Below are 27,677 nucleotides of genomic sequence, written 5' to 3' on the forward strand. Positions count from 1 at the left end.
AAAAGCATGGGGCTCTGCTTTGCTTCACGGCCTCGTGCTCTTTCTAACTTATGAACCCCACCACAACACGGAGAAAAAAGTCGCACTACAAGTGTGACAATGGGGAAACCTCAGAGGCAAACACAATGCACAAAGAATGAAGATAACTCTGATTACCCCAAAATCACCAACCATCTCATTAACCTCTCAAATAAGGAGTTTAGAATAGAAATATGGAGGATCCTCATAGAAATTAAAAAAACAACAACACATAGCTCTAGCTGAAAAGAACACAAGACAGAAATCAGAAAACTCAAACTGAAATAAAAGATCTAAAAAACATGATAGCTCAACTGAAAAACTCAATAGACAGCCTCTCCAACAGAGGAGTAGCAGCTGAGGACAGAATCAGTGAACAGAACATCAAACGCAGAACAACTCCATTTAGCAGATGAAATTAGAAAAAAAAACTTAAAGCAAATGATAAAACAATGAAAAAAGTACTCAAGAAATGTGAACAATATACTCTGGTTTCTCTTCAGATCGCATAAATCTTTCGCCTTTTACTAAAGATTTCCATGGAGAGGAACAATTCTGAGTCGTAACCAATTTTTTGAGGCCTTGCTTCGGTAAGGCTACTAATACCTGGTAGAAAAAACAGACTTAACGATATAACCATACTTCTTAGATGTAAAGTTGTAGTTTTATCTTAAGATCTTGTGCAACAGAAGTTCCCTGCTCCTGTGTATTGCCTGTGCATAGGCTATTTGAAGTATGCAAAAGAATCCTGTTTCCATGGGGCCGGGCGGTGGCGCTAGAGGTAAGGTGCCTGCCTTGCCTGCGCTAGCCTAGGACGGACCGCGGTTCGATCCCCCGGTGTCCCATATGGTCCCCCAAGCCAGGAGCGACTTCTGAGCGCATAGCCAGGAGTAACCCCTGAGTGTTACCGGGTGTGGCCCAAAAACCAAAAAAAAAAAAAAAAAAAAAAGAAATGTGAACAGCTAAAAATAGATCTTTGATAAACTCAACAGAAAAAACATAACAATCGTTGGAGTCCTAGAGGCCCAGGAAGGAGATCCCCAGGAAGAATCAAAGATCAAAGACATCATCACAGAGAAATGCCCAGAGTTAAAAACTACATGAAATCTAATCCTGCATGCCCAAAGAGTACCAGCTAGAAGAGATCCAAAGAAAAGCATCCCAAGACACAGCCTAGTCACAATGATGAATCCTACAGATAGCAATAGAATACTGAAAGCAACAAAATCAAAAAGAAAAATTACATTCAAAGGAGCATCCTTAAGACTTACAGCAGACATGTCACAAGAAACTCTCAAGGCCAGAAGACAGTGGTGGGATATAATGACAAGACGGAATGAAATGGAGGCTTCACCTAGAATACTGCACCCAGCCCAACTCACATTCACATTTGAAGGAAGGATACATAGTTACATCAATAAGCAACAGCTCAGAAATTTAGATGCAAAACCAGCCTTAGAGGAAAAACTGAGAGGTTTACTTTAAGACAAGACAGACCAACAGACACACCAAACTTATACACAAAGATGACATTAAATCCCATGACAATCATCTCGCTCAATGTCAATGGCCTAAATGCACCAGTTAAGAGACACAGAGGAACAAAAAGATGAAATCAAACTTCTGCTGCCTACAAGAAACACACCTGAATAGTCAGAACAAACATAGACTCAAAATCAAAGGCTGGAGAAAAATCATCCAAGCAAACCACACCCTTAAAAAAGTTGGGGTGGCCATGTTAATATCTGAGGACACAAACTTTAGACTCAGAAAAGTTGTAAGGGACAAAGATGGACACTTTGTACAAATCAAGAGATATATGAAACAGGAAGAAATAACACTACTAAACATATATGTACCCAATGAGAGACCAGAAAATTATCTAATATAATTATTGACAAATTTGAAAGAGAACATCAATAATAATACAATAATTGTGGGAGACCTGAACACAGCCCTGTCAACACTTGATAGGTCAACCACAACCAAACAAAAATATATGGACCTGAAAAGAGAAATAGAAGAAAGAGGCCTAGTAGATATATATAGGACACTCCATCCCCAGAAATCTGGATACATATTCTCCAATGTACATGCAAGTACATGGATCATTCTCCAGGATAGACCACATGATGGCATATAAAACATACCTCCAGGCCCGGAGAGATAGCACAGCACCATTTGCCTTGCAAGCGGCCGATCCAGGACCAAAGGTGGTTGGTTCGAATCCTGGTGTCCCATATGGTCCCCTGTGCATGCCAGGAGCTATTTCTGAGCAGACAGCCAGGAGAAAATCTCTGAGCACCGCCAGGTGGGGCCCAAAAAGAAACAAACAAAAAAAACCCTACCTCCAAAAAATCAAGAGGATAGAAATTTTGAAGGCTACATTTGCTGACCACAAGGCTCTGAAATTATATGTGAACTACAAAGGGAAAGAGAAGAAGAACATTAACAACTGCTGTTAAAAACAGCCTGCTACTGAACAACCAGTGGGTCCGAGATAAAATCAAAGAGGAAAACAGAACTTTCCTGGAAACAAATGACAATGAAAACACAAACTATCAGAATCCATGAGACACAACAAAAGCATTACTGAAAGTAATATTTATAGCTTTGCAAGCACACATCAGGAAAGAAGAAGCATACCTCAATAGTCTAATGATGGAGTTTATAAAATTAGAAAATGATCAACAAAGGGAACCAAAAATAGGGAGACAGAAGGAAATAACAAAACTGAAAGCAGAAATCAATGAAATGAAAAAACAAAAAACAATCCAAAAGATCAATGATAGCAGAAGTTGGTTCTTTGAAAAAATAAACATGATTGATAGACCATTGGTAAAACTCACAAAGATAAACTTGATAAACCATATTAGAAATGAAAAGGGGGAGATCACTACAGATATTGCATAAATTCAAAAGGGTAATCAGAGACAACTTTGAGAAATTCTATGCCACCAAATATGAGAATCTGGAAGAAATGGATAAATTCTTGGACTCCTACAACCTTCCATGGTTGAATACAAAAAATGTAGCATATCTAAACACCCCCATTATCATTGAGGAAATTAAAATGGTAATCAAATGTCTGCCCCAAAACAAAATCCTAGGCCCAGATAGATTCACTAATGAATTCTTTCAAACCTTTCAAAAAGAATTACTACCAATCCTGGCCAGGCTCTTTCATGAAATTGAAAAAATGAGAATACTTCCAAATAGCTTTTGTGAAGCCAATATCCCCTTGAAACCAAAACCAGACAGAAATACTGCCAAAAAATAAAATTACACACCAATATCCCTGATGAACACAGATGCAAAGATCATCAACAAAATCCTGGCCAATAGGATCAAATGCCTCATCAAGAAGATCACTCACTAAGATCAAGGAGGTTTCATCCCAAGAATACAAGGATGGTTTAACATCCGTAAATCTATCAACATAATACACAATATCAACAAGAAGAAAAAGAAAACTCACACGATCATATCAATAGATGCAGAGAAAGCATTTGATAAGGTCCAAAATCCATTCTTGATAAAAAAAAATTCTCAGCAACATGGGATTGAAAGGAATATTTCTCAATATACTAAAGGCATCTACCACAAGCCAATGGCAAATATCATCCTCAATGGAAAAATTAAAAGCCTTTCCTCTAAATTCTGGTACAAGACTGGGCTGTCCTCTCTCACTGCTATTCAACATAGTACTATTCACCCAATACCCATCAGATAAGGGGCTAATATCCAAAATATACAAGACACTGACGGAACGTTACAAGAAAACATCTAATCAAAAAAATGGGCAGAAGAAATAAACAGACACTTTGCCAAAGAAGAAATACAAATGAAAAAATGCTCCATATCACTAGTCATCAGGGAGATGCAAATCAAAACAACTCTGAGGTACCATCTTACGCCAGAGATTGGCACACATAACACATCATAAAGAATGAGATCAAGCAATGCTGGTGGGGATGTGGAGATATAGGAATTCTTATTCACTGCTGTTGGGAATGCCATCTAGTCCAACCTTTATAGAAAGCAATATGGAGATTCCTTCAAAAACTGGAAATTGAGCTCCTATATGATCCAGCTATACCATTCCTAGGGATATACCCTAAGAACACAAAATTACAATACAAAAATCCCTCCCTCACACTTATATTCTTTGCCCTGATATTTACAATAGCCAGACTCTGGAAATAACCAAGATGCCCTTCAACAGATGGATGGTTAAAGAAGCTGTGGTGGGGGTGAGGGGGAAAAAAAAACTGTGGTACATATACACAATAGAATATTTTGCAGCCGTCAGAAGAGATGAAGTCATGAAACACTCCTATACATAAACGCACATGGAATCTATTATGCTGAGTTAAGTAAGTCAGAGGGAAAGAGATAGACATAGAATAATCTCACTCATTTATGGGTTTTAATAAAAATAAAAGATGGTTCAATCTCGGGTTTCAGCACCAAAAAAGACATTTTTGCAATACCGTATTTATTTGAGTATAACGCACACCCATGCATAATGCACACCCCTAATTTTCTATTAAAAATCAGTATAAGGCCCGTGACCCCGCGCTGGTGCCCAGGTTGAGTGCGTTCCCCTAGGGCCCTCCCACGTGGCCACCCGGAGACCTCAGCACCCACCAGCTTGCATGCCCCTCCCCAGAGCGACTGCAGGGGCCCGAAGCTGCTCCAACTGGGGCACAGGGACGCCCTGCGCCTATAACCCTGTGCGGGTGCCCAGGGTGAGTGCGTTCCTCTAGGGCCCTCCCACATGGGCGCTCAGAGACCTCTGCGCCCCTCCCCAGAGCGACTGCAGGGGCCTGGAGCTGCTCCAACTGGGGCGCAGGGACCCTCGCGTTCATGACCCCCACGCCGGTGCCCAGGGTGAGTGCATTCCACTGGAGCCCTTCCACGTGGGCACTCGGAGAACTCCGCACACGCCAGCCTGCTGGCACAGAGACCACACCACCCGCCGCCTCACTTTCCGGGCCCCAGAGTTCACCCCACTCGACCCGAGCTTAGATAGAGGAGGGCAGTTCCCTAGTACTTAGCAGGCCAGAGTCACCTGCCCCACTGGGACAGGCTGGGACGAATAGACTGGGTGAGCTTGGGCCTGCCCCCTGGACCTTTAGGTAACCTAGAGCAACCTAGCCCCCTGAGCCCCAGAGTGGACCTAAACCCCCCCCCCAAGGGCTGAGGGCAGCTACCAGGTGGGCTTGACTGGGGGAATTTCTTCTGTGGAAACTCGGAGGGAGCGGAGCTTCATTGACTCCCACATAGGGGAGGGAACAGAGAGTTAGGCTCAACAGTGCCTGCAACCAGTGTAGCCAGGAGCAGAACTGCACCGGCTGACAGGAATAAAGAGGAAGGCTGACTTCCAGGTAGTAGAGGAGGGGAGAAAGAGCTAGGCTCAACAGTGCCCTCCACCATTGTGGTCAAGAGAGGACCAGCACTAGCTGCCAACAAAAGGGCAAAGCAACTAACCAGGCCACATAAAGAGCACAGGAGGAACCAAACCTCAGCGAGCTCACCCAAAAGTCCCTATAGAACCACCCTCAGGGAAGGGACCCATTCCCACAACACAGGGGATCAAAACAGGCGGAAATTAGAAGGCACAGCACTCTAAAGCACACCAATAAATACGAAGAAATATGGGTAAATCAAGGAGAATCCCAATAGCTGGAGATATGGAGACAAACCCTAGCAAGGTTTCAAGTCCACCAAAATGCAAGATCCATGGGAAGAAGACCTAAAAGCAGCCATGAGGAAGGAAATGCAAGAATTAATAAAAAAAAAAAAATGAAAGAAACCCTAGCTACCGAGTATGAGAAATCTATGGACGAACGAATCAGCCAAATTAAAGAAGAAATGTTAAAGAACATGAGAGATTCCATACAAAAAGAAGTGAAGGAATTAAAAGACAAAGTAACAAGCCTTACAAGCAGAAACACAGAATTGGAGAAACACATTGAAGAACTCGAAGGAAAACTGCAAACAAAAAATGATCAAGAAACCAACAAAGAAATAAAAGGCAAAGCACTGGAAAGAAAAGTCCAGTATCTAATGAACAAGGACAAAAGAAACAATCTAAGAATTGTGGGTATACCAGAAGGAGAGGAAATAGGGAAAGGGTAAGAACAAGTAGTCAGAGAGATAATAAGAGAACTTCCCCACCCTCTGGAAAGAAACTTCAATGCTAATACAGGAAGGAAAAAGAGTCCCCAATAAAATAGACCCTAATAAACCAACATCAAGACAAATAGTAATCCAATTGACAAAAAAAAAAAGAGAAAGAGGAACTCCTTAAAGCAATAAGGGAGAAAAAAACCCTCAAGTACAAAGGTAGGGACATAAGAATCAAACCAGATCTCCCATTCGAAATAATTCAAGCAAGAAGACAGTGGAATGACATATTTAAATGACTGAATGAAAGAAATTTCCAACCTAGGGTCCAATACCCAGCAAAACTTTCATTCATATGGGAGGATAGACTAAAAACATTCTCAAACAAGAACGAACTTGAACTATTTGTACAAACAAAACCGATCCTAAACAACCTACTCTGAGACGAATTACACAATCCAAACCCCCGATTGTAACAAAAACCACCCTACACAACACAACTGCATAACAATCCTCTCTCTCAATAATCTCCCTAAATGATAATAGACTTAACTCTCCAATTAAAAGACACATAGTAGAGAACTGGATTAGGAAAAATAAACCGAAGTTCTGCTGTCTGCAAGAAACACACATACAGCTACAGGATAAGCACAGGCTTAGAATAAAAGGATGGAAAGTAATTATTCAGGCCAATGGAAAACGAAAAAGAGCAGGGACAGCCATTCTTATATCAGACCAAATTGCATTCAACCTCAAGAAAGTGATCAGAGACAAAGAGAGCCACTACCCACTGATGAGGGGAACATCAGATCAAGAAACACTAACCCTGGTCAATATCTATGAACCTAATGTAGAGTCAGCAAAATATGTGAGGCAACTGCTTGCAAACCTGGAGAAACACATGAAGGGAAATGTGATAATAGTAGGGGACCTGAATACTCCACTATCACTACTGGACATATCCACCAAACAGAAAAATAGCAAAGAAATAAAAGCTCTAAATGAAAAATTAGAAGATTTAGGGCTAATAGACTTATATAGAGCCCTCCATCCCCAGAAAGCAGAATACACATTCTCCTCAAACCCACATGGAACCTTCTCCAGAATAGACCATGTCTTAGGATACAAAGCCAACCTATATAAGACCACAAAGGTAAGGATCATTAGAAGTACCCTTTCAGATCACTATTCAACAGAGGTCAAAATTGACGTCAAGAAGAAGCAATGGAGAAAAACTAATACCTAAAGATTAAACAACATGCTGCTCAACAACAGCTGGATCAAAGAACAACTCAAGGATGAAATAAAAAGATTCCTTGAGACAAATGACAATGAAGAGACTACATGTCAAAATTTATGGGACACAGCAAAAGCAGTAATTAGGGGGAAACTCAGCAATACAGACCTATGTCAATAAACAGGAAAACAACAAAACCAACAGTTTAAAAGATCACCTCAAAGAATTGGAACAACAGCAACAGAGAAATGCAACCACAACCAGAAGGCAAGAAATAATAAAAACCAGAGCAGAAATAAACAACATAGAAACTAAAAAAATAATAGAAAAAATCAATGAGACCAGGAATTGTTTTTTTTTTTGAAAAAAGCAAACAAGATAGACAAACCACTGGCAAAACTCACCAATAAAAGAGGGAAAACACCCAATCAGTAGGATCACAAATGAAAGGGGAGAGATTACAATAGAACCCCAAGAAATACAACATATCATGAGATCATATTATGAACAACTATACTCAACTAGGCTAGAGAACCCAGTAGAAATCGACAGATTCTTGGAAAAACACCCTCTTCCAAAACTAGACAAGGAAGAACTAGAAAGCCTAAACAGACCAATCACCTCAGAGGAAATTGAAGATGTAATTAAAAAACTCCCTAAGAACAAAAGCCCAGGCCCAGATGGATTTATAGGTGAATTCTATCAAACATTTCAAGAAGACTTACTACCACTTTTCCATAGGCTTTTCCAAACCATAGAAAAAACAGGAATCCTACCCAACTCCTTTTATGAGGCTAATATCACACTCTTTCCCAAAGAAGGCAAAGACACCACCAAAAAAGAAAAATACAGACCAATCTCACTAATGAACATAGATGCGAAGATACTCAACAAAATCTTAGCAAACCGAGTTCAGCACTTCATCAAAAAGATCATACATCACGACCAAGTGGGATTCATACCAGGAATGCAAGGTTGGTTCAACATATGGAAATCAATCAACATTATACATCACATCAACAACATGAAAGACAAAAACCACATGATCATATCAATAGATGCAGAGAAGGTATTTGACAAAATCCAACATCCTTTCATTTTAAAGACACTCAGCAAAATAGGGTTAGAAGGAACCTTCCTCAAGATAGTTACAGCTATCTATGAAAAGCCTACAGCCAACATTATACTCAATGGCGAGAAACTAGAAGCATTCCCACTAAGGTCAGGAACTAGGCAAGGCTGTCCACTCTCTTCACTCTTATTCAATATAACCTTAGAAGTCCTAGCAATAGCAATCCGACAAGAGAAGGGAATCAAAGGAATTCAAATTGGGAAAGAGGAACACAAGCTATCTCTATTTGCCAACTATATGATGACATACATAGAAAACCCTTCCACAGTAAAACTCCTAGAAACAATTAACCAATACAGCAAAGTGGCTGGATACAAAGTCAATACACAAAAGACAGTAGCGTTTCTATATACAAACAATGAAGTTGAGGAGAGAGAGATTAAAAATACAATTCCATTTAAGATAGTATCAAAAAATATCAAGTATCTAGGAATCAACCTTACAAGAGAAGTGAAAGACCTATACCAGGGAAACTTCAAAACACATCAGAAAGAAATTGAAGATGATCTAAAGAAATGGAAGAACATCCCATGCTCATGGATAGGTAGAATTAACATAGTCAAAATGACTATCCTACCCAAACTTCTATATAGATTTAATGCAATCCCAATCCAAATCCAGACACAATTCTTTAAAGAAATGGAACAATCAATCACAAAATTCATCTGGAACCACAAAAGACCTAGGATAGCCAAACACATACTGAAAAACAAGAAGCTGGGTGGAATCTCCTTACCTAACTTGAAACTATACTATAAAGCCATAGTAATCAAAACAGCATGATAGTGGAACAAAGACAGGATTTCAGACCAGTGGGTCAGAACAGAATTCCCAGACATAAATCCCATGATATACAGCCAACTAATATTCGATAAAAGAGGCAAGAACCTGAAATCGAACAAAGAAAGCCTATTCAACAAATGGTGTTGGTACAACTTGAAAACCACATGTACGAAAGTGAAAATCGACCCATACCTCACTCCTTATACAAAAGTCAACTCAAAATGGATCAAAGACCTTGAAATAAGAGCCGAATCTATAAAGTTTATCGAGAATAAAATAGGCAGAACACTAGAAGACCTATATATCCAAAAGGTCTCCGAGAATGGAGCACCAATGGCAAGAACTTTAGCATCAAACATAAACAAATGGGACTACATCAAACTAAAAAGCTTCTGCATGGCGAAAGAAACCCTACTTTCAAGAAGACAGTTAAACAGAATGGGAAAAAATCTTTTCACTCAATATATCAGATAAAGGGCTGATATCTAGAACATACAAAGCACTCAGAAATCTGAGCCCCCAAAAATCAAATAAAGCCATAGAAAATGGGGAGATGAAATGAATAGACACTTCTCTGAAGAAGACAGAAGGATGGCCAACAAACACATGAAAACATGCTCAACTTCACTCATCATCAGAGAGATCCAAATCAAGACAACAATGAGATACCACCTTACACCAGTGAGGATGGCTCACATCAAAAATACTGAGAACAATCTTTGTTGGCGGGGATGTGGTATGAAGGGAACTCTCATCCACTGCTGGTGGGAATGCCCCCTAGTCCAACACCTATGGAGAACAGTCTGGAGAGTGCTCAAAGAACTCAGAATTGAGCTGCCATTTGACCCAGCAATTGCTCTCCTAGGTATATACCCCCAAGTTGGAAGAACATTCATTCCAAAATACGTGTGCACCCCACTATTTATCACAGCACTCAGTATAATAGACAAATCTTGGAACCAACCTCGATGTCCAACAACAGATGAATGGATCATTAAGATGTGGTATCTATACACAATAGAATATTACATGGCAGTCAGAAACGATACAATCACAGATTTTGCAGCAACATGGATGGACCTAGATCATGGTATGTTAAACGAAGTAAGTCAGAAGACAAAAGATAAACACAGAATGGTAGCACTATTCTGAAGCACATAGAACATACATCCCAAACACAACTAATACTTAACAATCAAAAAACAGGGTCTAACAGGGTAGAAACTCCAAACACTGTAATAGTCAACATATACCTGGGAACAGTGCCCAAAATAAATGAAAAAGGAACAACGCAAACTCTTGACTACACATTATACCACAAAGAAAACATCAACACCAGAAACAGCAGCATAGAGAGAACAGGTATGTAATCAATCTTCTACAACAAAGGCCCACAATAATCCCTTGGAGATCGTATACAGGAACACAGGTAAAGAATACCACGGCAAACCACTGACTCCAATGGAAACATCCCATAACACTACGTATTAATGCCTTTATCTTACTATATTTAAAATAACCTCTCAGCTTTTCTGTCCACAGGCGTTCTTGGATACAAAGGGCGGACAAGCTAAGATGGCAGCTTGGGATACCACACGAGATACCATACCTAGTTTGCACTACAAGATGGCCCCGAGAAAACTCTTTAACATACACTTTATCTCTAGGTTATACCTTCTTATAGGGATTTAAGCATGTGACCAGTCAGACCACCAAAGCAGTAACTGCGACGTACAGACTCAAACTACTTGCTCTATTCATGGAACACATTCAAGCAAACTAGCATTCACTTGCTATTCTCTCCTCTCTTCTCACCACTTTCTTTTTTATTTTTTCTTTTCTATTCTTTACTTTTTTCTTTTCTCTTCTCCCTTTCTTTCTAATTTATTTTCTCTTTTCTCCCTTCCTACCCCTTCCATATACCTTCCCCCTTCCCCCCTCTGGAAATCCAACTATCCCTCCACCCCTCAATCCCATCCAGACCTCCCACCATATTAAAACTCTTCACCCTCAGTCCTTAATGTATTAGGCAACAAGATTGACCTCCTACCCCAACGAACCAGTACCCAGCACCCAAGTGAAGGGACACCCAGTCAAACCCACACCTCGTCTCCTGCAAGAAAAGGCAGCCACTCCCCTGCAGACTCATGCTGCGTGGCCCTCCCTATCAACTCCCCCTAACGTGGACTGTTACTTGAAACTGGACTTACTCCCAAAAGTTACCCCAATGCAAGATCTCTTCCAGGACCTCCCTGCCGCAAACCTTTTGCCAATCTGATGAAGGTCAGGGAGAGTGATGGAAAGGTGCCTGGGAACCCACACACCATAAGAAAAACCCAAAAGACAATGGGAAAAACTGTACTTCCAACATAAGCATAAGACCTGTATTACACCACTCTTTACCTGCTTTTCCCCAAATGTAAGGTAGTCTATTGCATCACTTTGGTCCTTTAAATACTTCTTTATTTCGTTTTTTTTTAATTTTTTAAATGTGTCTGTCCTACATATACATATGTGAACACATATATTTTTATTCATATATATATGTATGTTACCTTTTCTGGGTATGTGACCTGTTTCTGTTTTCCCCTCTGTCCACCCCCAAATGCACTGACAATATAATGTAGTGCTATTTCCCCCTGCAAAGGCACATTAAAAAATGGATAAATCTTACATACAAAAAAGAGCTCTTATCTACTAGAGATGGGAACTCATAGTTGTTTACAATACAGGGATATCTCCTACCTCGAAAAAATGTCATGTGGAATCAACTTAGACCTCCGGTGATTAGATACCATCCGTCCAGCCTTGAAACCTGGATCCCAGACATAGAAACAGCACAGCTCTCCACGACAGCTACAGGAAACAAATCCCAGCCAGGACAGCCTTAATACGGCAGGGTCACCAACAAGTGCCAGCTCCAATATGATATCCTGACAACGAGGAAAATGGGAACAACTTGACCTAAGAGCAGGTTACCCTACCTTACCAGCTAACAATAAGACAAAATCAGAAGACTTGTCACCCTTTGGTAGATCCAAAAGCCAAGATCGTGATTTACAGATGACTGGCTGCTAGAACCATGACCAGACGGTATACATCGTGGGACCAATAAAAAAAGCCCTAGTCTAGGGTTTGAACTACAACCTGCACAACAACCGTGATCCCCACTTCCAAAGGTCTAGCAGAGACAATTTTAACGGAATCTGGCTTCTGGAAGCACAAAGAAAGAAACTATCCTAAGTGCCATCCTAAGTACAGTGCAAAGACCAAGACCACCAACCACAGAAGATGGATTAAAATGACACTGAGGGAACAGAACTCCTGAACCACAGAGACTGACTTCATCATAAGTCCCAACCCTGAATCTGTGCAGATACTGAGATCTCTAGACACAGAGGTCTGATTGTACCACCCAGGACAGAACAGAAGTCTTCCAAACATGACAAAAGACCACCGGGAGAGTAAATGATCCTGAACAGAGTCTATAGTTGATCCTATGACAATATACTCCAAGGACGGAGAAACCCATAACTCTTAGGCCAACTGAATTCCTTTTTGAATGACCCCAATATTTACTGTGCCAGGGCAGGAGGGAAAAAACAAACAAACAAACAAAAAGCACAAAACATTGTTTACTTTTTATACATTATTTTTTACCTTCATTTATTATTATTATTATTATTATTATTATTATTATTATTATTATTTTTACTTACCTAACGATTTTTGGTCAATTTCTCTGTTTGGGTATGGTTATTAAAGCTGTTTTCCCCAGTTATACCTATTTTTTTCTCTTCTTTTCTTTTCTTTCTTTATGGGCTATGTCATGTATCTTATCTCAAAACCATGGCGTTTTTTTTTTGTTTTTTTTTTGTTTTTGTGCATGTGTGGTGCTTACCATTATTGTTGGAGTCCTCACTGGATACTGGACACTTGTTTTTGTACTGATGGAATGTTTCATCTTCTTTTTATCCTTCACCCCTCAAATCCATGATAAGAGCCTCTAGAAGGACTGTGCCCACTTTTGGAGTATTAGACTTTTACCCCAGTTTACTACTTTTCTTTTCTTCAAACAAAACCAAGCAAATTGAACTAGCTAGGCCTGCCTTCCAGTTAGAGGGGGAAATAAGGGAGGCATCTAGACCAATCAGGTGCAAGACTACTATGTAGTAGGATAGGTACATAGGGGACCACATATTCTAGCAGCCCTGGGGGTGAGGGAAGAGGATACAGGAGATAGGACAAAAACGGAGGTGTAGGGAGGACAATTTGGTGATGGGAATCCCCCCTGATGTTATGTAAATATTTAACTAAAATATTATTGTCAACAATATGTAAACCACTATGATCAAAATAAAAATTATATTTAAAAAATCAGTATAAAATTTTGTTTCACACCAAGCATTGTAATTGACAAAATAAGTTGTTGACCATGTGCAGTCAAGATAAAAATCATTTATTGACAACGTAAACTGGTATAGACACAATACCGAAATAAAATTACCGGTAACAATATTTATTTAAAATGCTTCAAAGTGAGATTAATAATCAGATACACTAAAGAGTTGTTCTCATTCTACTCGAGTTAATTTTTCTTCAGTGTCTCAGTTGGCAGGAACATCTCTTTCTCCAGTTTCTTCCCTTCTGAGTCTGAATTCCACAGCAGGTCATCTTCTGTGCCATTCATTTTATTGCTGATACCTGTCTTCATAAAACTCTTGATTATCATTTCTTTGGTATGTCTTCCCATGATGTTTTAACCCAGGATGTCATGAGAGATAGGCCAGATTTCTTGAGGTTTTTTTCTTTTCTTTGCCCTCACATACAGTGCGTTGCTGCAGCCCGGAAAAGGCACAGTGTGAACTCACAATTTGCCTGCGCCCTCATTGGACCGGCCGCCACTGCCACCCCACGCCAATCCTCTTTTAAAATGTGCACCCAAACTTTGATTTCTTTTTTTGGTAGAAAATTTTGCGTATTATACTCAAATAAATACGGTAATCCTCAGAGACAAAGAGAGGAGGTCTGGAAGGTCCAGCTCAGGACATGAAGCTCACCACAAAGAGTGGTGAGTTCAGTTAGAGAAATAACTACACTGAGAACTATCATAACAATGTGAATGAATGAGGGAAGTGGAAAGCCTGTCTAGAGTACAGGCAGGGGTGGGGTGGGGAGGAGGGAGATTTGGAACATTGGTGGTGGTAATGTTGCACTGGTGAAGGGGGGTGTTCTTTACATGACTGAAACCCAACTACAATCATATTTGTAATCAAGGTATTTAAATATAGATTTAAAAAAGTGTTTTGGGTTTTCAAAAAAAAAGAAGAATTTAAGGTTAAATAAGTTCATAAGTATGAAACCTGACCCAAAATGACTAGTAGTATCATTACAATAAAATAGCAAGGACATGTCATAAGCAAAACAGTTTCAAGAAAAATCAAACCTGTTGAATTTTGAGCTTCTGGCATCCAAAATGTTGAGAATATGAACCTGCTGTTTAAGTCTCTTGGTCTTTGATATTTTATTATGACAATCTTAGGAACTCATAAATTTCTTTTTCTAGTATTTATTTTTGTTTTTAATTAATATATTTATTTAAGCACCAGATTACAAACATGTTTGTAGTTGGGTTTCAGTCATAAAAACATAAACCCCTTCACTAGTGCAACATTCCCACCACCAATGCCCCCCCCCCACCATATTCCTCCATCCCCAACTCTGCCTGTCTTGAGGCATTCTATTTTTCCCACTCACTACAATTGTCATAAGAGTTGTTGGTGTGATTATTTTTCTAACTGCACTCAGTTCTCTTTGTAGTAAGCTTCATATCATAGGCTGGTCCTTTAGAACATCATCTCTATTGTCTATGGTATTATTATTAGGCTATCTTATTTTTCTTAAATTTCTGTATAAAATTAAGAATCTCTGTAAGAAACTACTACTTAAGCACCTAGGTAGGCTCTAGTCTAATACATATTCTTATTTTACCCAAAATGCTTCTGGGCTAAAAAGGCCTGTTGTTGTTGTGAGGAAATTGAAGCTCCCAGCACTTAAGTCATTTATCCAAGCAAAGAAAGCCAAGAAGTGAACCCAATAGCTCATTATGGACACATGTTCAAATCACCTAAAACAATGCTTCTTAGGCGGGAGGTGGGATTAAAATAAAGGAGGATGTGCCTTCACTGATGGACTCCACTATATTCAAGGGAGTCACAGGTGAAAATTAGTTAAATAATACACCATTGTATGAAACTAGCAGGCCAACTAGTAGGACACAGGAGAAAGCTCAGGGATTAAAAAAGTAGAAAAGGAGGTAGTTTCTCACAATTTTTTAAACTATGGTCCTTTGGTCATATCTGGCTAAGTAGGATAGATGCCACATTCATCTTCAAAGAATCCAAGTATCAAATAATTTCAATGAAAGTAAGAACCTCTTACTAAGGCCACGCATTCCCCAACTTGTGATACTGACTGCTATTTTTTCTAAGTACTCACAAAGACAGTTCTGCTGTGACTGTTTAGGCCACAGATCATCATATGCTCAGTAAAGTTTGATTAGTTTACTGCAATTCACATAACCCTGATTCTGCACATCCTCAGGTTTGCTTGGTGACAAGGCCTTCCCTTCTTCCCAAACCCTATCGCTTGATTGGGATCTCATTCTCAATTCTAAAGTTCAAGCATATGATTTGTTTCAACCAGCAGCTTTCCTCATCACCAGGACCTTTGCTCTTCAGATGCTACAAGTGTGTGGGAATTACTGAGAAAATACTTGTGCTCTTCCTAGTTAAAAGGATATAAGGCAGGCACTACATAGTTTCCTATCAAGATGAAAGATGCTGTGTGAATATGTCTGGCAGAAAGAAGAGGAACCAAAGATCAAGGGGAAAAAAGAATAGAGCAATGAGAAGGGGAAGGAAAAAGGAAGGTAAGGAAGGGGAGGGAAGGGGAGGAAAGGGAGGGAAGGGGAGAAGAGGGAAGAAAGGGAAAGGGAGGGAACGGAAGAAAAGGGAAAGGGATGGAAGGGAGGGGAGGTAAGGGGTGAATAAAGGAAAGAAAGGGGAGGGGAGGGAAAAATAAGAGTAAGGAAGTGAGGAGAGGGTAAGAAAAGGAGAAGGAAGGGGAGGGAGGAGGAAGGGAGGAAAGGGGAGAAAAAGGGAGGGGAGGGACAGGAAGAAAAAGGCTAAAGGAAAGTGGAAGATGGAAGTGGAAGAGAAAAGGGACAGAGGGGAAAAGAAAAGGAAAGGGAGAGAGGGGAGGAAAGAGGAGAGGAGAAGAAAGCTGAAGAAAGAAGTCCAGGTCACAAGACAAGCAGCCTGAGTTCAGTGTTTCCCAAGACTAGGGAAACACTCAGCCTTCTCAGGCAGACCAGGATATAGTCTCTTTATACTAAGGCCTGCCTGAATGGGTTTTTCAGAGACTTGGAATTCTCCTGATGTGCCATCTGAAGGGATTTCTTTTGTCAGTTAAGCATGATGATCTATCTAATCTTGCATGTTAGATAAATAATGTGATATTATCCTGAGTTTATCAATATTCTCCTGAACAACTTTAAGCAAGAATTATTTTCCAAGATGAAAAACTGTAACATGCAGAATATATCTGAGTTTTGATTGGAATTAGTAAAAAAAATTAAAATTTTTGGAGTTCTCCGGAAAAGATATGAAGGATTAAGTTAGGAGAAATGATGTGTTCTGTAAATAGGCCAGCATAGTAAGTAGTTAAAGCTTCCAGCTCAGCAGGCTTATAACATGCATCCAAGCTGATCACTAAATACAAAAGCAGCCATAAATAAAACAAACTAATGAGTAAAACTAAATTCTAACAGCATGATGCAACAAGGATAGATAGTTGTTTAGTAGGCTTTTAGAGAATAATAAAGGCCAAAGTTGATAATTATATATATATATATATTTGATTTTGTTATTTTTTTAAATTTATTTAAACACCTTAATTACATACATGATTGTGTTTGGGTTTCAGTCATGTAAAGAACACCAACCATCACCAGTGCAACATTCCCATCACCAATGTCCCAAGTCTCCCTTCGCCACACCCGACCCCCGCCTGTACTCTAGACAGGCTCTCCATTTTCCTCATACATTCTCATTATTAGGACAGTTCAAAATGTAGTTATTTCCCTAACTAAATTCATCACTCTTTGTGGTGAGCTTCCTGAGGTGAGCTGGAACTTCCAGCTCTTTTCTCTTTTGTGTCTGAAAATTATTATTACAAGGGTGTCTTTCATTTTTCTTAAAACCCATAGATGAGTGAGACCATTCTGCGTTTTTCTCTCTCTCTCTCTGACTTATTTCACTCAGCATAATAGATTCCGTGTACATCCATGTATAGGAAAATTTCATGACTTCATCTCTCCTGACAGCTGCATAATATTCCATTGTGTATATGTACCACAGTTTCTTTAGCCATTCGTCTGTTGAAGGGCATCTTGGTTGTTTCCAGAGTCTTGCTATGGTAAATAGTGCTGCAATGAATATAGGTGTAAGGAAGGGGTTTTTGTATTGTATTTTTTTGTTCCTAGGGAATATCCCTAGGAGTGGTATAGCTGGATCGTATGGGAGCTCGATTTCCAGTTTTTGGAGGAATCTCCATATCGCTTTCCATAAAGGTTGAATTAGATGGCATTCCCACCAGCAGTGGATAAGAGTTCCTTTCTCTCCACATCCCAGCGAACACTGTTTATTCTCATTCTTTGTGATGTGTGCCATTCTCTGTGGTGTGAGGTGGTATCTCATCGTTGTTTTGATTTACATCTCCCTGATGATTAGTGATGTGGAACATTTTTTCATGTGTCTTTTGTCCATGTGTATTTCTTCTTTGTCAAAGTGTCTGTTCATTTCTTCTCCCCATTTTTTTATGGGGTTAGATGTTTTTTTCTTGTAAAGTTCTGTCAGTGCCTTGTATATTTTGGAGATTAGCCCCTTATCTGATGGGTATTGGGTGAATAGTTTCTCCCACTCAGTGGGTGGCTCTTGTATACTGGGCACTATTTCCTTTGAGGTGCAGAAGCTTCTCAGCTTAATATATTCCCATCTGTTAATCTCTGCTTTCACTAGCTTGGAGAGTACAGTTTCCTACTTGAAGATGCCTGTAATGTCCTGGAGTGTTTTGCCTATGTGCTGTTCTAGATATCTTATGGTTTTGGGGCTGATATCGAGGTCTTTAATCTATTTGGATATTACCTTCATACATGATGTTAGCTGGGGGTCTAAGTTTAATTTTTTGCAAGTGGCTATCCAATTGTGCCAACACCACTTGTTGAAGAGGCTTTCCCTGCTCCATTTAGGATTTCCTCCTCCTTTATCAAAAATTAGGTGGTTTTATGTCTGGGGAACATTTTTGAGTATTCAAGCCTATTCCACTGATCTGAGGACCTATCCTTATTCCAATACCATGCTGTTTTGATAACTATTGCTTTGTAGTACAGTTTAAAGTTGGGGAAAGTAATTCCTCCCATATTCTTTTTCCCAATGATTGCTTTAGCTATTCGAGGGTGTTTATTGTTCCAAATGAATTTCAAAACTGTCTGATCCACTTCTTTGAAGAATGTCATGGGTATCTTTAGAGGGATGGCATTAAATCAGTATAATGCCTTGGGGAGTATTGACATTTTGATGATGTTAATCCTGCCAATCCATGAGCAGGGTATGTGTTTCCATTTCCGTGTGTCCTCTCTTATTTCTTGGAGCAGAGTTTTATAATTTTCTTTGTATAGGTCCTTCACATATTTAGTCAAGTTGATTCCAAGATATTTGAGTTTGTGTGGCACTATTGTGAATGGGGTTGTTTTCTTAATGTCCATTTCATTCTTATTACTACTGGTGTATAGAAAGGCCATTGATTTTTGTGTGTTAATTTTGTAGCCTGCCACCTTGCTATATGAGTCTATTGTTTCTAGAAGCTTTTTGATAGAGTCTTTAGGGTTTTCTAAGTAGAGTATCATGTCATCTGCAAACAGTGAGAGCTTGACTTCTTCCTTTCCTATCTGGATTCCCTTGATATCCTTTTCTTGCCTAATCGCTATAGCAAGTACTTCCAGTGCTATGTTGAATAGGAGTGGTGAGAGAGGACAGCCTTGTCTTGTGCCAGAATTTAGAGGGAAGGCTTTCAGTTTTTCTCCATTGAGGATAATATTTGCCACTGGCTTGTGGTAGATGGCCTTCACTATATTGAGAAAGGTTCCCTCCATACCCATCTTGCTGAGAGTTTTGATCATGAATGGGTGTTGGACCTTATCAAATGCTTTCTCTGCATCTATTGATATGATCATGTGGTTTTTATTTTTCTTGTTATTGATGTTGTGTATTATGTTGATAGATTTACGGATGTTAAACCAGCCTTGCATTCCTGGGATGAAACCTACTTGATCGTAGTGGATGATCTTTTTAATGAGACATTGAATCCTATTTGCAAGGATTTTGTTGAGGATCTTTGCATCTGCATTCATCAGTGATATTGGTCTGTAATTTTCTTTTTTGGTAGCGTCTCTGTCTGGTTTAGTTATCAAGGTGATGTTGGCTTCATAAAAGCTATTTGGAAGTGTTTCTGTTTGTTCAATTTCATGAAAGAGTCTTGCCAAGATTGGTAGTAGTTCCTCTTGGAAAGTTTGATAGAATTCATTAGTGAATCCATCTGGACCTGGGCTTTTGTTTTTCGGCAGACATTTGATTACTGTTTTAATTTCATCAATGGTGATGGGGGTGTTTAGATATGCTACATCCTCTTCCTTCAACCGTGGAAGATTATAAGAGTCCAAGAATTTATCCATTTCTTCCAGGTTCTCATTTTTAGTGGCATAGCGTTTTTCAAAGTAGTTTCTGATTACCCTTTGAATCTCTGTCATATCAGTAGTGACCTCTCCTTTTTCATTCCTGATACGAGTTATCAAGTTTCTCTCTCTCCCTTTCTTTGTTAGGTTTGCCAGTGGTCTATCAATCTTGTTTATTTTTTCAAAGAACCAACTTCTGCTTTCGTTGATCTTTCGAATTGTTTTTTGAGTTTCCACTTCGTTGATTTCTGCTCTCAGCTTTGTTATTTCCTTCTGTCTTCCTATTCTTGGGTCCTTTTGTTGAGCAATTTCTAGTTCTATTAGCTGTGTCATTAAGCTACTCAGGTAAGCTCCTTCTTCCTTCCTGATGTGTGCTTACAAAGCTATAAATTTTCCTCTCAGTACTGCTTTTGCTGTGTCCCATAAGTTCTGATAGTTTTTGTCTTTATTGTCATTTGTTTCCAGGAACCTTTTGATTTCCTCCTTGATTTCATCTTGGACCCACTGGTTATTGAGCATGAGGCTGTTTAACTTCCAGGTGTTAAAGTGTTTCTTCTGAGCCCCTTTGGAGTTCACAAATAATTTCAGAGCCTTGTGGTCAGCGAAGGTACTCTGCAAAATTTCTATCCTCTTGATCTTATGGAGGTATGTTTTATGTGCCAGCATGTAGTCTATCCTGGAGAATGTCCCATGTACATTGGAGAAGAATGTGTATCCAGGTTTCTGGGGATGGAGTGTCCTATATATATCCACTAGGCCTCTTTCTTCCATTTCTCTCCTCAGGTCTAGTATATTCTTGTTGGGTTTCAGTCTGGTTGACCTATCCAGTATTGACAAAGCGGTGTTAAGGTCCCCCACAATTATTGTGTTGTTGTTGATATTATTTTTCAGATTTGTCAACAGTTGTATTAAATATTGTGCTGGCCCCTCATTCGGTGCATATATGTTTAGGAGAGTGAATTTTTCCTGCTCTACGTACCCCTTGATTAATATAAAATGTCCATCTTTGTCCCTTACAACCTTCCTGAGCATAAAGTTTGCATTATCTGATATTATTATGGCCACTCCAGCTTTTTTATGGGTGTTGTTTGCTTGGATAATTTTTTTCCAGCCTTTTATTTTGAGTCTATGTTTGTTCTGACTATTCAGGTGCGTTTCTTGTAGGCAGCAGAAGGTTCGATTGAGTTTTTTGATCCATTTAGCCACTCTGTGTCTCTTGACTGGTGCATTTAGTCCATTGACGTTGAGAGAAAGAATTGTCCTGTGATATAACGCCATCTTTATTTCAAAATTTGGTGTATCTTTTGGATAGTCTTGTCTTAGATTAGGTCTTTCAGTTTTTCTCTTAAGACTGGTTTTGTGTCTGTGAAGTTTCTGAGCTGTTTTTTGTCTGTGAAGCCATGTATTCTTCCGTCAAACCGGAAAGTGAGTTTTGCTGGGTATTGTATTCTGGGTGAAGCATTCATTTCATTCAGTCTTGTCACAATATCCCACCACTGCTTTCTGGCATTGAGCGTTTCTGGTGACAGGTCTGCTGTAAATCTCAGGGAAGCTTGCTTGAACGTGATTTCCCCTTTTGATCTTGCTGTTTTCAGAATTCTGTCTCTATCTGTGGGATTTGTCATTGTGACTAGGATGTGCCTTGGGGTGGTTTTTCTGGGGTCTCTTTTGGTTGGTACTCTTCGGGTATGCAGGATTTGATCACATATATTCTTTAGCTCTGGAAGTTTCTCTTTAATGATGTTCTTGACCGTTGATTCTTCCTGGAAATTTTCTTCCTGGGTCTCTGGGACTCCAATGATTCTTAAGTTGTTTCTGTTGATCTTATCATAGACTTCTATTTTCATCTGTTCCCATTCTTTGACTAATTTTTCCATTGTCTGCTCATTTGCTTTAAGTTTTTTGTCCAATGTCTCCTGCTCTATAGAATTGTTATGTATGTCATCTTCCACAGCACCAAGTCTATTCTCAGCTTCTGATACCCTGTCCCAGAGCTTATCCATTTTGTCATTCACTTCGTTTACTGAGTTTTTCAGTCCTGTTAGTTGACATGTTATTTCAGTTTGGAGTTTTGTGACTTCTGCCTTCATATTTTCTTGGTTCTTATTAGTGTTCTGTTCAACTCGATCCATGGTTTCTTGGAGTCCGTTGAGCATCTTCCATATTGCTAGTCTAAAGTCCTTATCTGAGATGTTGATTAGTTGGTTGGTCATTATTTGGTCCTCAGAATTGTCATCTTCATTCTCTATGTCTGAGGCTGGCCTGCGTTGTTTCCCCATTGTCACACTTGTATTGTGGGTTTTTCTACGTGTTGTGGTGGTATTTATTGTCTATATGATGCAGGCAGCACACTCCTCTGGCTCCTCCCTTTCTGGATGGGCTGACTTGCCTCTAAGGGAGGGGAGTCCTCCGTGGATGAAGCCTCACACTGGGTCAAATCTTAGGCCCGAGCATGCAACAGAGAAAACAGTCCGGAGAGAAATGTTTGCTTCTGTGATATAGCGCCGTTCTTAGTGTGATTTTTCCTTCTTGTTGCAATGGAGTTCTTTCCTTAGAAAGAGTGCATGGCTGCGTAGCGAAGCGGAGCTAAAGTGCTCTGCTGGAGCCTCTTTTTGCCCCACTCGGAAGAGTTTCACGCAAAAGGACAGTAGACAGACATAGACAGGTCACACTCAGAGTTTTTCACAGTTGGGCCCCACTGGGCCGGTTTACTTTCGCGGATATTCCCTGCCTGGTGTCACACACAGGGAGCCGGCTTTTGCAAAGCTTAGCCGGTTTTCATGCTCTGTAGTCCCTCCCTGAAAATAGCGTCTGGGCGAGCGAGGTTTCTGGAGCCTCTTTTTGCCCCACTCGCAAGAGTTTCACGCAAGAGGACAGTAGACAGACATAGACAGGTCACACTCACAGTTTTTCACAGTTGGGCCCCACTGGGCCGGTGTACTTTCGCGGATTTTCCCCGCCTGGTGTCACACACAGGGAGCCGGCTTTTGTGCAAAGTTGATAATTATATTAGTGAAAAGGAAAACAAAAATCTAAGGTAACACCCAGAAATTTGCATCTTTATGTGCAAATTTATGTGACCCCAGAATAAAACAATTATGGAATGATTAAATATTTTAGGACTGAAAATCAGTCAAAGTCAAATAGTGGAATAACCTCAGTTGTGGAGTGATACTATTGAGAATATGTTTCTCTAAGGTGGCAACTAGGACCAGAATCTAACTGGATTTAGGAAGCCTCTACTTTTACAAGTCTCTCTTTTGCCTCTAACAGTTATTTCAAAATCAGAGGTCATATACATAACCTCTGTGAGCCATATTCCACGGGGCTACAGGTAAAAAAAAAAATGCATAAATGGGAGGCCAGTGTATAAAACTAAGGAGCCAACTGAATTATGGGGGAAAAGGAGTTTGAGGAAGGATACAAGGTTGAGAGACTGCTCCTGAAGATAAAAAGGATTTTTCTTTCTGCATTGAGATCACCATGTTACATCTAATATTGCGACGTATTTAACAAAAACTACCAGACACCAACAGTCTGTCCCAGGACTACTGAGAGATTATCTCACATCTTAGGAAATAATATCTTATCTTTGTTTTACACATTTCCCCAAAGCCATATTTGTGCTTCTAATATATATTTTTAGAACTGATAATTTTTAAGTGGTTATGAAATATACATCACACTTCCTTGCTCTAAGGATATCACTTTCTAATATGAACACTGTTTTATGTTAAAAGCATATAGAAAATTTATTCAAGCCAAGAACTAAAGTGCTGCTTATTCAGCCTCATGACAAAAACTGAATAAATCACATACAAGCATTATCAGAACAAAACTACTGTCAATTCCAATTGAAGGCCAAAATTTACTACTCAAAGGCAAGGCAAACTGTCTCAAATCTGATATGCAAAACCAAAGCCATTCAAAGAAAAAAGGTTAGAAGAAAATAAGTGAGATACTCAAAGTGGTTGCTTTCTAATTGAGGATCTATGGTAAATTTTTGCTACATTCAAACTTTATAGAAAAAAAAGCATGTAATCATTATTTTAATAAAAAAAGTTAATTTAGGGCCCGGAGAGAGAGAACAGCGGTGTTTGCCTTGCAAGCAGCCGATCCAGAACCAAAGGTGGTTGGTTCGAATCCCGGTGTCCCATATGGTCCCCTGTGCCTGCCAGGAGCTATTTCTGAGCAGAAAGCCAGGAGTAACCCCTGAGCAGTGCCAGGTGTGACCCAAAAACCAAAAAAAAAAAAAAGTTAATTTAAAATGTAAGAAAACGGTGCATTAAAATTCTTGAATTTCTAATTCTCTAAGATATTACAAGAATATATTAAATTATATAAAATTTTAAAAAGCAGGTTCCCCAAATTTATACTTTGGAAACAAATAACTGAATATTACCTTATACTAGGATATATTTTATGCTTCATGAATAGAAGTTTTAACTCATATTTCTAGACACTATAACTTTTGAACTTTTATCCTTTTTTCTAATGCAACCCCCTTTTACTCTTCTCTTGAAAAACATGGCTGACCCAATGAATGCCATAAATTCATGCCTTTATGGGGCACTATCTTTAAACACAGCAGGCCCTTTCATAAGTAGATGAAGCTTAATGCTGTAGACTTACTCCTGTCTTGTTTTTCATAAGAATATTGACTTCGGGTTCCGGAGAGATAGCACAATAGTGTTTACCTTGCAAGCAGCCGATCCAGGACCTAAGGTGGTTGGTTCGAATCCCAGCATCCCCTATGGTCCCCTGTACCTGCCAGGAGCTATTTCTGGGCAGATAGCCAGGAGTAACCCCTGAGTGCCGCCAGGTGTGACCCAAAAACCAAAAAAAAAAAAAAAGAATTTTGACCTCCTGAGCCAGAGAGATAGCATGGAGGAAGGGCATTTGCCTTGCATGCAGAAGGACAGTGGTTCGAATCGTGGCATCCCATATGCTCTCCTGAGCATGCCAGAAGCACCTTCTGAGCATGGAGCCAGGATTAACCCCCGAGCGCTGCTGGGTGTGACCCAAAAACAAAAGCAAACAAAAAAAATAAAGAATAATCACCTCTCTGAGCCAAATTCAAGATGAAAGAGAAGGTCAATATACCATAGGAAAGTAGGCATGCCAATAGCTGATTCCTTTTATTTTCATAGTTAAACTTTCCCGAAAGGCTAAATCACTATTGCTAAGCTCTCATTCCCATTTTCCTGTCTACTGATATTAGATTCACCATTTAATTTAGAAAACTTACTCCTAGATCAAGTAAGCCCTGATTCACCATCAGGTGTTAACACTCTCATGCCCATAGATGACTGTTGAATTAAAATATGTAATCTTCTTACATAATTTATAAACACCTTAGATACAAGAATTTTTAAGGACAATGATTGAGTCATAATGATTTCAGATATATTAAAATAAGACAGGAAACCAGAAGCAGAAGCTTCAAAATTGGTAAAAAAAAAAAAAAAAGGTACCATGTAATGTACCTGCAAATATTTCATCACATCGTGAATTCAGCACAGAGTAGAAAATAAACTATTTCATATGTTTAATTTCTCAAAAATATGCTTACGATGTACCTTTTCTCAGATCACTGGCAGATATGCTTTATTCAAGTGAAGCAGGAAGAAAAGGCTCCTAGATGAGGGAATCTAACATAAAGACACCCAGAAGGGCACCCAATTCATGTGGGTGTCCAAATCCAGCAGCACCAAATCAAGCCTACAGACCTTTTTGCATCCAATCAGAATTTTCTGGGGAAAATTTCTTCAATGGGAAAAATTGCTTTTTAATGCAGTGGGAGGAGATTTACAAACATTTGTATAATTAAGTAGGCTTCAGAATACCATATAAGTAAGAATTGCATTTTGGGGCCACTAAGGTTCTAGAATTCTAGTAAAGTCTATGATATTGGGAATAAAATCTAGGGCCTTGCATATACTCTACCCCATTTAGCTATCAATCCAACAAAAATATCTCAAAGAATTTTTTTAAGCTGTAAATGATTCATTTTTGAAAGTATGTCCACCTACAACTATAATTAAAACTAAAATTATACTATAATTAAAAATAAAAAAGTAAACTATAATTAAAAATAAACTATATGGGAGCCGTTGAGGTGGCGCTAGAGGTAAGGTGTTTGCCTTGCAAGCGCTAGCCAAGGAAGGACCTCGGTTTGATCCCCCGGCGTCCCATATGGTCCCCCCAAGCCAGAGGCAATTTCTGAGCACTTATCCAGAAGTAACCCCTGAGCATCAAACGGGTGTGGCCTGAAAAACCAAAACAAAAAAACTATATGATCACTCAAAGAGTGGAAGTGTAGCTCTGGCATACACACAGTCCAGGTAAAAATCTCTGGTTGTCCTATACAGCTTCTTACAAGCCTTAAGTCCTTATGAGCACCTACCAGCACTGAACAGGTTGTTCCAAAAAACAAAAATGTGGTGGGCCAGATAACTCAAAGGGATTCATGCTCTGTATGGAGTCCTCGATTTGATCCTTTGTACACACGCTCCTCCAAGGTCCACTGTGTACATAGACCCTCTCCAAAAATTAGGCCATGTAAAATATAGATGTTAAAATATAGACTAAATCATCATGCTACCTTCATTAAGTGCATGATATATTTAGCCACGATAACATAGGCATGATTTCAACAATACATATACAGACAAGCTTCAGTTCAAAATTCATTTACCATGTGACCTCAGACAAGTTATTTACCTAAAGTCCATTTCTTTGGAGGGAAAGGGAGGAAATTATACTTGAACATAAGACATGTGGGTATGCAACATGATCTGAAAAACTGAAATCTTAATTTAGAAATATTGATATTAAGGTTGTATACACACAATAACTTAAATAAGAATAGTATATTTGAGTACATTCTTCAAGTCCTTAAATGTTAATAAAGGAGGTAATGGATGTGGCTTAAGTGACAGAAAATCAGCCTTGCATATGAGACTCTGAGTTTGTGCCTTATATACCACATGACCTCTGCACCTGTGGGGTTGGCCCCACTACTAAAGAAAAATTTAATTTAATTAACTTGGATCTGTTATTATCTTCCATAGACCTTTGGGTCCATCTATTGTAACTTTCAATGTCCAGGGCTATGATTTGAAAAATGACTATCACCAAATTACTGAGACAGAATCAAGAGAATGGATAAAAAAAAAAAAAGGGCAAACAAGATGGCTCAATGGGCTGAGAACATTGATTCCATCCCTGGTACCAGACAGACCTCTGAGCACCATCAGTAGTGATTTCCTTCCACACACACACACACACACACACACACACACACACACACACACACACACACACAGTCTTTGGAGAGCTGGGGGTGAACTCTGAGTACTACTTGGAGTAGCCCAAAATAAAATAGAACGGGATGATATCTTCAAAATGTGAAGCTATTTGTTCCCTTGTTTTTATTTTTGGGGATCACACTCTGTGGTGCTTAGGAAGTACTCCTGGCTCTGTACTAAGGAATCAGTCATGAAAAGCTTGGGGAACAACATGGAGAAATGAGCATTGAACCTGGGTTTACCATGAGCAAGGCAAGTGTCCTACCAGCTATT

General features: G+C 39.4%; 1 protein-coding gene and 1 non-coding gene across 4 annotated transcripts in view; one reads left to right on the forward strand and one right to left on the reverse strand.

Annotated features, from left to right (window-relative positions):
• SAMD12 (sterile alpha motif domain containing 12) overlaps nt 1-27,677 on the reverse strand; it is an 838,974-nt gene that overhangs the window by 779,328 nt on the left and 31,969 nt on the right. The gene's annotated exons all lie outside the window — the stretch shown is intronic.
• LOC126010407 (U5 spliceosomal RNA) lies at nt 502-616 on the forward strand. The gene has a single exon (XR_007496437.1). It is a non-coding gene; the product is annotated as a U5 spliceosomal RNA (small nuclear RNA).

Source organism: Suncus etruscus, chromosome 5 (assembly GCF_024139225.1).
Source record: "Suncus etruscus isolate mSunEtr1 chromosome 5, mSunEtr1.pri.cur, whole genome shotgun sequence".
NCBI classification, from domain to species: Eukaryota; Metazoa; Chordata; class Mammalia; order Eulipotyphla; family Soricidae; genus Suncus; species Suncus etruscus.